General features: G+C 46.8%; 1 protein-coding gene across 1 annotated transcript in view; it reads left to right on the top strand.

Annotated features, from left to right (window-relative positions):
• Positions 1–12,756, top strand: part of TIAM2 (TIAM Rac1 associated GEF 2) — a 184,314-nt gene that overhangs the window by 70,222 nt on the left and 101,336 nt on the right. Inside the window, 1 exon segment of the mRNA XM_070417418.1 lies at positions 5,848–5,946. The gene's annotated coding sequence lies outside the window, so the exon portion shown is untranslated.

Raw genomic sequence — 12,756 nt, 5'->3', positions numbered from 1 at the left:
CGCCTGGCTCCCCTGGGTTCCGTAGGCCTACTACCGTGTTGTGAGGGGTGCGACCTCCCCTGATGCTGAACGCAGGTGATTCTCGGTGCACGGGTGCGGTGGTTTTGGACGTGGTAAGGAACTATTACATTGCAGTTTCTCTAATGAAGAGAGTCACTGTCCACCCACCCTCAGTCACTCAGTGAGTTCTGTCAATCAACCGGAGGCGGGTCATCCCTCAGCGTGGAAGCCACAGTTCAGTGGAGGCTTTAAGACACTGATGCTGCATAATTTCTTTTGTCTTGGAAGGGATGGGATAGGATTGTTAGCGTCTTACGTACTGGGAGGGATGGCGACAGGTGTCAGGTAGACACAGGGTTCAAGGACACCAATGTGATGCCTCATATGTGCTGCCTCGGGTCTCCAGGTCAAGTGCCCCAAGAATGACGTGTGAATTCTCGGCCTTCTCTGACCTGGCGGCGGACATCCTGTAGGGTCACGGGAAGCAGGTTCATGGGGGGAGGGAGCGTCGACGGCCCACCCTCCTCCACAGGGGCATGTTAAAGGATAAGTAGACATGCTTAAAACATCCCTAGGATCCTAGTGGAGGAAGAGCCACCTGCTCTACCTGGGACACTGAATAGAAGGGAATTTTGAGATGTGCACGTTACTCTCACTGTACTTGGGTCTTACTTGAAGACTTGGCTCCGGGCCACTCCTGTGAGCATCCTACCCCTCTAGACCACATCCTCTCCACAGGGCATTGTGACCGACGGCTTTACAGTCTGTGTGAGACTGTTAGCGGGTTCTCGGCCACTGTCCTATTCCCAACACTTAGCATAGTGCCTTGAACACAATAGATCAGGGGTCCTCAAACTACGGCCTGCGGGCCACATGCAAATACAAATATTGTATTTGTTCCCGTTTTGTTTTTTTACTTCAAAATAAGATATGTGCAGTGTGCATAGGAATTTGTTCATAGTTTTTTAAAAAACTATAGTCCGGCCCTCCAACGGTCTGAGGGACAGTGAACTGGCCCTCTGTTTAAAAAGTTTGAGGACCCCTGCAATAGATGGTCAACAGATACTTCTTGCCTTGCATGTAATTAACTGAGTAAATGCCCTGCACGCAGGGTATCCTGCGTTAATGTTTGCATCTTGAGTATTGCCCCCGGATACGTGAACTTGTGGGAATCCTCGGGAAGACATACTCTAGACAGAAGCCAGCCTGGGGAACACAGGGGCCCAGAGGGATGCCCCCTGTCCTGTTCCCGCTGCCCGTTGGCTGTTTGTGGGTGCGTTTCCCACGCGCCGTCTCAGAGACAACAAGGGCCTCGCTGTGCCCGGTGCGCAGTGAGCACCGCGCTCCGTGTACACACGGCCGCCGTTCGGGGTGGATAGACTGAAACTTCCTATTCTCATTGTAATTAGTCCTTCTATCGCGACTGTCTCACGTTCTATAGTCTCCTTTGTTGCGGCAGCATCTGGTTCCATGAGCTCTTTGTGCGGGAACCGGGTGCTGGTGCCTCATGAGAGGCGGGGAGAGCTGTTCTGAACAGCAGGTAGGGAAGTGGATCGTGGAGCGGCTTGTCCATTGTGTGTCTGCATCCCCTGGGCGAGAGGCTGAGATCATGAACATCCCCCACCCCGTGAGCAGGCCCTGGGGGGCTCAGCCCGATGGCGCAGACCCTGTCTGTCACATGAGGGTTAAAGGAGGCAGAGTCGCATTTCTGCTCCCGGTCCCTTCTGGCTCCTGGGACACTTCCCACCGACTGTATTGTTTTCCCACAGACACCGAGCTGTGCAGCTGATAGCAAGGCTAAAGGAAACCCAGAGACTTTACAACGTGGTTTTATTCAGGGAGATGGGGCGACAAAGGGGTTTAAATGGAAGAAGGCGTGACTGTGGGAGAGAGATGCACGCTTTTCCCCTGGTTGGGGCAGGGGAGCATATTAGAAGGCCTGGGGTCAGTTAAGCTGCTCTCTCTTCCCCAGCAGCTTCTCCTTGACTGTTGGTGCTGTGCTGGGTGCTGCCGGCTCTGACCGTCACCCGGCAGTCCACGCTTTGTAAACACGGAGCCCTGTGAACCTGGCCCAGGGCTGGACAGCAGGCTTCTAGATTGATCGATGAGGCGTTCCCTAGGCGTGGCCTTCCTGTGAACTGAGAGGTAGCTGGAGGTCCGATTACATTCAGCTCTTAGGGAAGGCATGGGAGCAGAACCTTTAGCATCGTACACATATCTTCACAGCAACATCTAGACTGGTTTTTGACCAATTAAGCACCATAGCCTAGCCACATTGGCATATCACATTAACTGTCTCAGAGTTAAGCTGTAACTTCCCCTTTTTTTGTCCTATAAGTTGTGGTGTTACTTGTAATATGTCTCGTGATGGAAAAGCAGGCTAGTCTAAAATTAAATCATGTCGTGTTAGCAATCTGATGCATCAGTCCTTCAGTCAGTCCATTCATCAGACATCGATTAAGCACCCATGTGTAAGGCGAGACATCAGGAAACCAAAGATTAGTCAATGAGCCCGAGACTTTCAAAGTCGTTAACATCTATTAAGGAGACAGACAGGGGAAAAAGCAATCGCTCCAGTGCAGTTGCCTCTAGGACAGCGGTTCTCAACCTGTGGGTTGCGATCCCTTTGCCTGTCGAACGACCCTTTCACAGGGGTTGCCTAAGACCATCCTGCATATCAGATATTTACATTATGATTCATAACAGTAGCAACATTACAGTTATGAAGTAGCAACGAAAATAGATAATTTTATGGTTAGGGTCACAACATGAGGAACTGTATCTACAGGGCCAGAAGGTTGAGAACCACTGCTCTAGGAGGTAGCGTGGTGGGATGAAGGAGAGAAGTTAACACTTCATGTGTTGGCAGGAGGAAGGTAGGGGATCAGGGAAGACTTACCAGGAGAGGAGACACGTAAGCTGGGTGTGGAGGGGTCATTAGGAGTTCTTCAGGGAGGCATTCCTAGCAGGGAACAGCATGTGCAAAGGCACGGGGAGTAAGAGGCTGTCACACTCATAAACTGGCAGAGATTCAGAATTAACTTATAGAAAGGTCTGTTGTGTCGTTGGTGCAGGAGCCGCAATATCTGTTTTTCTCATTGGAAAAATTAAAATGTGGCAGATCTGATATTTCATAGTTTCTTGGTCAGTAAAATACCATTAGCAAAATATGACAATCTTGGCATTTAAAAATTGTCTGTATAAAGTATCTAGGGAGGGGCCACTGAAACTTGTTCCAGTTTCCATTTTTACCATTTAAACATATTTTCTTGTCCGTGATGGTTTAATTACAAAGTGAATTCAAAATTTTTGCCTGTATAGGATTTCCCTTATAAGGCAAGCATTTTTGACCAAATATATATTTTAAAATATTCTCTGAACCAATTATATCATCTTGGGCAAATCAGTTTTCCTCTTTAAGCTTTAAATTCTCACCTGTAGTGACAAGAAGTTGGGTTGGTTTTTAAAGGTTAGTCTATGATCCTATAAATGAAATTATCTCTACTGTGCCTACTTTTATAGGTGTATTTCTATAGCATGAGTCATTGTGATAAAATTTCCCAATAGTGGCTATTTACAATGAACACTTCATTACTTTATGTGCATTAACTACTAAATACTTAAGAATGAGCAAGAAAAGTAGCCAAGATCCGTTCCATTTTATAGTTGAAGAAACCAGAGGCTCAGAGTTTAAACCACCAGGCTGGGCTCACTCAGGTGCTAATGGGGAAACTGGGGGTTGAACCTCGATCTTGTGGCTCCAAAGTCTGCATTCTTTACCAAGGACTGTGCCCCACAGCACACGATGGTTGCCATGGTGTAGTATCTTGTGTACATAGCAGAGGGGAAAGAATGTCTTACAGCAGTGGTGTTCAACCTTGGCTGCACATTGGAATCACCTGGGAATCTTTTTAAAATCCTGATTTCTGGGCCTCATCCTCCAGAAATTCTGTTTCTTTGTTATGGGGTGAGGCCACAACATTAGTAACAAAGAAACAGAATTTCCGGAGGATGAGGCCCAGAAATCAGGATTTTAAAAAGATTCCCAGGTGATTCTAATGTGCAGCCAAGGTTGAGAACCACTGTCTTACAGAAAGGCAAGCCTTACTTCCTGAAAGCAATCTAATATTTGGAACAATTCTGGTGTGCTGGCTCGTGGGGCCATGAATGTTAACGTGTCACTAGACATCATGTCAAACAGTGGAGGAGGAACTGCTCTCCACAATCAAAGAGGACCCAGAAACCGCCTGCTTAATAAATAACAAAACTCTGACCCTTGACCTCACCTTCTTGCATTTGAACTCTGCCCCGCAGTCCATGGTAACTATCCGTGAACTCCGGCTCTTATTAGGGTTCTGGCTGGTCCCTCTGCCAAGGGATCAGTGGTCCGTGTGTTAGGGACCATGACCCCAACTTCGAAAGAGCAGTCAGATCTCAGCCTAGTGGTCACCTCGAGAACATTTCCTGAGCTTCCCATTTAACTTGGCCACTTGTCACTGTCTCATCTTCCTGACCCTGCATCGCAGGTATTACTGTAGGATGTTTTTCTTTTTGTTTTTTAAAAAATATATTTTATTGATTTTTTACAGAGAGGAAGGGAGAGAGATAGAGAGTTAGAAACATCGATGAGAGAGAAACATCGATCAGCTGCCTCCTGCACATCTCCCACTGGGGATGTGCCCGCAACCCAGGTACATGCCCTTGACCGGAATCGAACCTGGGACCTTTCAGTCCACAGGCCGACGCTCTATCCACTGAGCCAAACTGGTTTCGGCGGATGTTTTTCTTATTTGTTTATTTACCTACTAGAGATCTGATGCATGAAATTCGTGCACAGGAAGGGGGGGTGTCCCTCAGCCCGGTATGCACCCTCTCACAATCTGGGACCGCTGGCTCCTATCCGCTCGCTGCCTGCCTGTCTCATCACCCCTAACCACTCACCTGCCTGCCTGATCACCCCTAACCACTCTGCCTGCCTGCCTCATTGCCCCTAACCACTCACCTGCCTGCCTAATCACCCCTAACCCCTTTGCCTGCCTGCCTCATTGCTCCTAACTACTCACCTGCCTGCCTCATCGCCCCTAACCACCTCTGCCACTGCCCCCGCCACAGTGGCTTTGTCCAGAATGATGTCCGGAATGACATCCGGAAGGTTGTTTGGCTGTCCAGTCTAATTAGCATGCTTTTATTATTATAGATTTGTTGCCACTGCTTTCTCCCATTTGAATGAAGCTTAGTAAGAGCAGAGATTTTCTTATTCACTGCTCTACCCCACCTCTGTACTAGTGGATTGATCAGAGTAGGATGTCTGTCTGTCTGTCTGTCCATCCATCTCCTGTCCTTCTTCTTCCTCCCTCCCTCCCTCCGTGTATCTATCTACAAAATGGCTTGGTCATATGAAGTTATTGGATGAAGTAGTAAATCTACTGTCCGGTTAGGATGTGGGAAGGCCCTCAGATTTCCTCTAGCCGGCAGTGGTTCTCAGCCTTCTGGCCCTTTAAATACAGTTCCTCATGTTGTGACCCAACCATATAATTATTTTCGTTGCTACTTCTTAACTGTAATGTTGCTACTGTTATGAATCATAATGTAATCGTATCTGATATGCAGGATGGTCTTAGGCGACCCCCGTGAAAGGGGCGTTCGACCGGCAAAGGGGTCGCGACGCACAGGTTGAGAACCGCTGCTAGCGCTAATGACTTAACCCTTGATTTTTCTTTCTGATGCTCCCTTTTTGTATCAAACACAAGACATGGCAGAATGCCGAGAAATTGAACTTTCGTTACAAAATTCTAATTCTGAGGCACTGTTTCTCACCCCATCTGTGTTTTTGTTTTCTGTTGCCAGGGCTTTGAGTCACGAAGACACCTCTTCAGCCAGCGCATTCTGGGTGAATGAAGCTGGGTGAATGAATGGGTCCATAGTGTCACCCACACGCCTCCAGGGGTAAGTTCCAGGCACTTGGGCATCTCCAAGGCCTTAACACATGTCAGTCTGTACGTCCTCTGTGTCTGCTTCCCATGCACCTCTGCTCACTGCTCTTTGTATGCGGACCTGAGCGGGCAAGCACAGTGCGCTGCCCAGGTGCCGGCACCTAAGGCAGGGAAGGGGCTGCCGCGTCTCAGGGGCTTATTCCAAATGCACTTAATGGGACAGTGCTGGCGATCCTCGCTGTGCGGAAGGCTGCATGCCCTCCCCTCTGGGAGCCGCGGCGAGAAGTCCTCACCTCTGTCTCCCTACGTGCCCAGTACCGACAGAGCCCACACTTGAACTCCAAACCCACTAGCAGCGCCTGCCGAAGAGCACACCTGAGAGAGTGTCATTCTGGCTGGAGCCAGGCTCAGGGAAGCTCAGGAAACGTGGCTACTAGGCACCCACTGAGGAAAAGCAGGTGCCCCGAGGCTGTTGAGGCCGTTTCGTGCCGGCTGGGACGTGTTGGGAGTGGACCTGCTGGTGATGCAGGTTAAGTGCTGAAGCAGGAACGCCGACCAGTTTGCCAGGCAGTGATCGGAACGGTTGCAGGTCCCGGCCTGGAAGTGTGTGCGGTGTCTGCAGTCCACGCTGGCTTTGCCGACACAGAGACACGCACAAGCTCTCCAGGCAGCCGCGCGGCCGCCCTTCCCGGCTGCGTCCTGTCCTTGCTGCTCAGCTCCAGGGGCTGCCTCTGAGGACCGTCTCGACAGCCACCTGCCTCCACGCCACTGGATTTTCATTCTCCGCCATGTGCTTGCCCCTGCCTGATGGGCTCTCCCTTGTGTATTGCTCTGCCTGTCGCCTTCCCTGGAGCAGACGTCCCACAATCGCGGGCCACTGGTCCGCCTTGTGCTCACGTAGCTCCACAGCCCACCAGCGTCTGGTCCAGCAGGCATTTTGTGTCTAAATATGTAATGAGTTTAACAGCTAAATGAAGCTACTGCTCGAGACACTCAGTGTCACACGGTGAGAAATTTGCTCACACCGGAGGAGATACTCAAGATTCGTGATTTCTTTTAAAATATTTTTCAGGATTTAAAATTTTCCTGCGTTATTGTTGGCATCAGAAGTTGTGCAAGCTGGTGGGCTTCTGGATGGCTCTGGGATAATTTAAATATCCTTAAAACAAGCCTGCCTTAAATAATGGCAAGTTTTACATAAAAGCGGTATTTTCAGTGTTTCTTAAACATTCTGCATTCCCAGGGCAGGCCGGGGGGCTGCCGGCCCCTGTGGATGGTCACGCAGGGCCCCAACATGGAGTTTTTTTCATCTATCTAATTTGTTTTCCTTACAGTAGAATTAGGAGAAAACCGAAAAAGTTGCCTCTACTTCTGTATTAGTAGTGGAAAAACTAAAGATATTTTTGCAGAGTCTCATATTTCAAGAAAAACGGAACAGAGAGTGTGTTGTGTGCTGAAGAATGCGTGCGCACATTTAATTGGCACGCAAATGGGTTCTGTTTCTTAAGAATACAGCCCTCAGGCCTGCGCGCTCATACGCTTCCAACAGCCCCGGAGCTGTGGGACTGGCCCCCTCCCTGCACAGTAAAATGTTCTCTCCATGTTCAGACACAGTTCTTTTGCTTTTATTTTAGGCCATTTTCTCTCTTTTGGCGGCAAAATCCCTCTCCTTCCCTAAGATCAATTGTTGGGTCTCCTGGCTCCGTGACCTGGGGGCAGTGTGTGATTTGCACACGCATGTGCACTCTGGAACGAGGCTGCACTCCACCTTCTCCAGGGGACCCCAACGTTCCCCAGACTTTCTGGCACCAAACAGATGAGGGTGTGTCACCTCATGCATCCGGGTGGGATTCGCCGGAGAGCGTGCTTTTCGCCTGCAGAGGCACAGACTCAAGTCTTGGGACTCTCTCGTGTGCATTTGACTTAAGATTTAAAACGTTCTTAATAGAAGTTTTCCTTTAAAGAAACTTTTATTCAGTCGGTCATTATATCCCAGGTAAGTACATTTTGACAATTTACAATTACTGACAGTGTATAAAATCCTAAATTCTGAAATTACATAGAATGGTTTCTAATAAGTAAAGGTAATGTTTTCTACACATGATAAAATTCATATTACAAATATAATGTGCTTTTGTTTGTTTATTCTGTTTTACAAGGGTCCTGCCTTCATGGTGAAGATAAACTGGGAGGGAGGGAGGCAGGGAGGGAGAAAGAGAGGGAGGGAGGGAGAGATGGAGGGAGGTGGGAGGAACCAGGAAAGCTGACTTCTGCTGTTCTTAGGGTGATTGGCTGGAGGAGAGGAGAGGGGTGTGCGGTGATAAGGATGGAAAGACTGGACCTAATTAGTGGAGCGATTTTAGGATGATTCATTGGAAGTCCCTGATTTGAAGGAGTTCTCATCTATCAATTGGCTAACAGCGGAATGCGCACCCTAATGCGGCCCTGAGCTTCCTGTCACCTCGTCACCCGTGTCTTTAGGTGGACCAGAGCGGCCCATCTGTCAGGCTGCTGTGGGAGAGTCTCAAATTAGAAGCAAGATTGGGCCAGATAGATGACCTCCCCCGTCTCTTTCGAAATCTCAGATCTAATTATTCTAGGAATTAAACTGATTAGGAAGCTTTCAGCTTAAGCAGTTTCACTTCAGTCTATAAAAAGAAAATGTTGTGAGTGGACTGAGAGGCTGACTATAACCCCTTTTAATTACATTTCGCTCTGGGCAGGTGACTCGGACTTCCTTAAACCTTCATATAACCCTTCCAACATGCTCAAAACAGATGTGCCTCGTGGCTAGTATTTATAAGCCAGAATTTTATAAGCATATTCCCTAAATGATATTTTTCTACTGCAAATTTTCATTTTACCTTAGCTGAAGCTCATTTTGTAGTTTTATTTTTGGGAGCATGATTTTTAATATGAATTTTATCATTTATATAAAACATTACCTTTACTTATTATAAACCATTCTATTTAATTTCAGAATTTAGGATTTTATACACTGTCAATAATTGTAAATTGTCAAAATGTACTTAATTGGTGACCTGCTGAATAAAAGTTCCTTTAAAGGAAAACTTTTAAACCTTAATTTTTATGTCATTTAATATTTGCGCATTCTTGCAAAAAGAATGAACTAGTCATTTGGTTAAATTATTGGGGGCTGCTTGTTATGTAATGTAAGGTACAACTTGGACTTTATAAATATTTGTGCCATAGAATCCCTCATTTTCATTAAAAGTTTTCTGTACATTTGATGACTTTGAGATGCTTAGGAAAAGTGTGATGAAATTTAGATTTTCTGTGGCTTTAAACCAGTGCATACCATGCTAGGGTTGCATTTTGAATTCTGTTAAAGTTGCTGTTGATATTCAAGATGCTTGGCCATGGGCTGTTCCGGCATTTTCTAGAGGCCAAGCAGCTTGGATGTGAGTACAACTGGAATTTTAAGCAGAAACTGAAAGTTTTGCTCAGTCGGCATAGATAACACGTGGAGGCTTGTTGTAAACAAAGGGGCTGAAGAGGCTCTGTCACTAGATATCGACCACAACAGGCGCTGTCCTTCCTTTCACGGCACCACCTCCGCCAGCGTCACTGCCACCTCTCACTCACCCACCCACTCACACACTCACCCAACCACTCACCCACCCATTCACCCACCCACTCACTCACCCACTCACCCACCCACTCACTCACCCACTCACTCACCCACTCACCCACTCACTCACCCACCCACTCACCCACTCACCCACTTACCCACTCACTCACCCACTCACTCACCCACTCACCCACCCACCCACTCACTCACTCACTCACTCACCCACCCACCCACCCACTCACCCACTCACCCACTCACTCACTCACTCACCCACCCACCCATTCACCCACTCACCCACTCACCCAACCACTCACTCACCCACTCACTCACCCACTCACCCAACCACTCACTCACCCACTCACTCACCCACTCACCCAACCACTCACTCACCCACTCACCCACTCACTCACTCACTCACCCACTCACTCACCCACTCACCCACTCACTCACTCACTCACCCACTCACCCACTCTCTCACTCACTCACTCACCCACTCACTCACCCACCCACTCACCCACTCACTCACCCACCCACCCACTCCCTCACCCACCCAGTCACCCACTCACCCAACCACCCACCTACTCACCCACCCACTCACCCACTCACTCACTCACTCACCCACTCACCCACTCACTCACTCACTCACTCACCCACCCACTCACCCACCCACTCACTCACTCACCCACCCACTCACCCACCCACCCACTTACTCACCCACCCACTCACCCACCCACTCACTCACCCACCCACTCACTCATCCACCCACTCACTCATCCACCCACTCACTCACCCATCCACCCACTCACTCACTCACCCACCCACTCACTCACTCACTCACCCACCCACTTACCCACCCACCCACTCACTCACCCACCCACCCACTCACTCACCCACTTACTCACCACCCACGGAGTATTTATTGGGCATTCGCCATGTGCCAGGTACTGATTAAAGTCGAAGGCTTACCAGTAAACACCTTAAACAAAATCCCTGCTTTATGGAGCTTACATTTGCAAGCAGGCCTTGTGTTAAACAATCTACATGTGTTACTTTACTTAATTCTTACAGCAACCCTGTGAGGCAGGTAGATTATTCCCATTTTACAGATTAAGAACCTGAGAAGTTAAGTGACTTGTCCAATGCCACATGGCAGGGTCTGAGGTCAGGGCAGAGGGGCCCTAACGCCGGGGCCCTGAGCTGATGTGCTGGCCCCTGGGAACATGACTGGGGGCACATGAATTGCACGTGTCAGTCGCACATGTGTGTGGGTTTCAGCCGTGCACTCTGGAGGTAAAACCTCCAAGCCCGGGCAGTTTGAGGTGTGGAGGCCAGCCATGCGCTCTCACTGTGTTCTCTGGGCCGGTTTGGACGCATTTGGTTTCAGAAACAGACTTGCCCAGTCTGTGCCTTCTGATGAAATGGGAGAAAAGTTATCCCGCAAGTCCTATCTCCATGGATTTTAGGAATTTCACAGGAATATTTCTCTGGCTTCATTTTCTTCTAGCATTGCCTTCATCTAGAACATTTTTCAATGGCAGAGCTCTCAAGTTCCATGTTTCTTGCGCCTACGTTAAAGCATTGCTTTTCCAACAGAAATAGACTGAATTCTCCCCCCGGGCGTGTATTGCAGGGTCTTTGCTCAGTTGTGTAGTTTCATCAAAGTGATGTTTATATTTGTGAGCGTATTTAATCTTTTGGAATCCTGTTAGGATACATGTAATTTATATTTTAACCTTTATTTGTTATTGCTATTTTATATTCATTTATTTTTACCAAATGAAGTCCTTAGAATTGACTTAATAAAGAATTAGGTTTCATGGGACTTTTTTTTTTTCTTTAAGTTTGTGTGTTTGACTTAAAAAGTGAAGAATATGGGAAGGAGTCGAGTTTCTTGAATTTTAAGCAAAGCCGTTATTTCTGACTGCTCGTATTACTTCAGCAATTGTATTTTTAATGTCAGTTTTTCTTATAACTGTTTATAAATTGGTACATCTTTATATTTTTATTTGAAATGGGCGTGATTGTTATCAACCCCATTTTACGGTGAAGGGGATGGGGTTCAGAAGGCGTCTAAGTTACTGGGAGACGCAGTGCTAAGCCAGATCGGCTGGTTTTGAAGCCTGCGATATTCCCACTACGCCCTGTGCCTATTTTTTTTTTTATTATGATTTGTGATAGCAGAGTGCAAGATCCTCATGTCCTTGACTACAACTAGGCGAGCCACAGGTTTTGCTTAGTCTTGATTAGGCATGTAGTAAACATGATGTTTTGAAAGGTTTTTAGCTTTACTGAAGTATAATTGACATATAAAATTGTAAGACATTTAAGTGTACATCATGGAGCTTTTATATTTCTCTACGTATGTTTATATATATATTTATATGTATATATCTATATATACACACATACACACATGAGAACAGTAGAGTTCTACTTTCTTAGCAGATTTTAATTATATAATGCAGTTTGTCAGCTGTAGCCACCATGTTTCACACTGGAGCCTCAGAATGTGTTAATCTCGTAGCTGAAAGTTTATACCCTTTACCAACCTGTCCCTGTGTTGCCCACCCTCCAGCCCCTGGAAACCACTTTTCTACACTTTGTTTCTATCAGGTTGCCTGTGTGTGTGTGTGTGTGTGTGTGTGTTACATATGTCTTTTCCCCCAAATCCTTTATTAACAAAATTTGCAAAAATATAAAAAGGTTGAGAAACTTGTACAGTGAGCAATAAACTTACCACTTGAATTCTATAATTGCTAACATTTTGCTATATTTGCTTTTACATGTGCCATTTTGCATTGTGTGTTTGAGGACAGGATATTTCTTAAGTAGTAATTTACATAATTCTCGGAGGTCTTTGCCCAGGAACTTAATTTTAGATGATAACACATATGACCTGTATTATTATTTCGGAATGAAGCATTAGATAAAGTCTAGTTTTGTGATTTGGAAGTATGCTGGTTTTTGTAATTTTAGGATGGAGTACTAAATTGAGAGTAGTTGGGCAAAGTCTAAAGAACTTGAAAAATCTTACATAGTTGGAAACCCCAAGTGACTTTATGGACTCATAGAACTTAAGTTATTTGGGTGACCTCGGTGATATAAAATGGAACGAGACAATGCAAACCCATTGGTAGTGTCTGAGGAATGCTAGAGATAATTCAAATTACAGGCAGTTCTGGCATACAGAGGTGGGTGAATGACATGTATCAAAAGGTCAGAATTGTCTTA

Source organism: Myotis yumanensis, unplaced genomic scaffold (assembly GCF_028538775.1).
Source record: "Myotis yumanensis isolate MYYU_CA2020_CCGP unplaced genomic scaffold, mMyoYum1.0.hap1 SCAF_6, whole genome shotgun sequence".
In the NCBI taxonomy this organism is placed as follows: Eukaryota; Metazoa; Chordata; class Mammalia; order Chiroptera; family Vespertilionidae; genus Myotis; species Myotis yumanensis.
Note: the sequence above shows the minus strand (reverse complement) of the source record. Positions and strands in the feature narration are given on the sequence as shown.